This window comes from Mastomys coucha, unplaced genomic scaffold, assembly GCF_008632895.1.
Source record: "Mastomys coucha isolate ucsf_1 unplaced genomic scaffold, UCSF_Mcou_1 pScaffold3, whole genome shotgun sequence".
NCBI classification, from domain to species: Eukaryota; Metazoa; Chordata; class Mammalia; order Rodentia; family Muridae; genus Mastomys; species Mastomys coucha.
Genome location: NW_022196909.1, coordinates 4,923,318 through 4,923,830, shown reverse-complemented (window position 1 = coordinate 4,923,830; position 513 = coordinate 4,923,318).

Below are 513 nucleotides of genomic sequence, written 5' to 3'. Positions count from 1 at the left end.
GGATTACACCAACACTCCTTCTATGTCCCCTGTTAGGCCACACTGGACCTGTGTGCTGGGTGTGGATTACGCCAACACTCCTTCTATGTCCCCTGTTAGGCCACACTGGACCTGTGTGCTGGGTGTGGATTACACCAACACTCCTTCTATGTCCCCTGTTAGGTCACTTAACTCCTTTCTACACCTGCCAATATGTACGACAGACAGGCTTGAACTGCTCCGTCTCTTTAATTAATCTGTTGTCAATAAAGTTCTTTTGGCAAAACAAACAATACAAACAATAACAAAATAAACAAAACAAACAATAACGAAATAAATACCTCCAGTGCTGTAATGCTGGCTTCCGAGCGTGCTGGATAATAAGCATGTGCTGGTCACTGTAAGATTCTTGATTTTAAATAATAAAATGATATGACATGAAAGAGCTAATGTCAGAGGAAGCGGAAAGGGTTCTCATAGATTCCATGATATCTGTAGTGTTTTTGTTTAAAGATTTAACAACAATGTGACAAG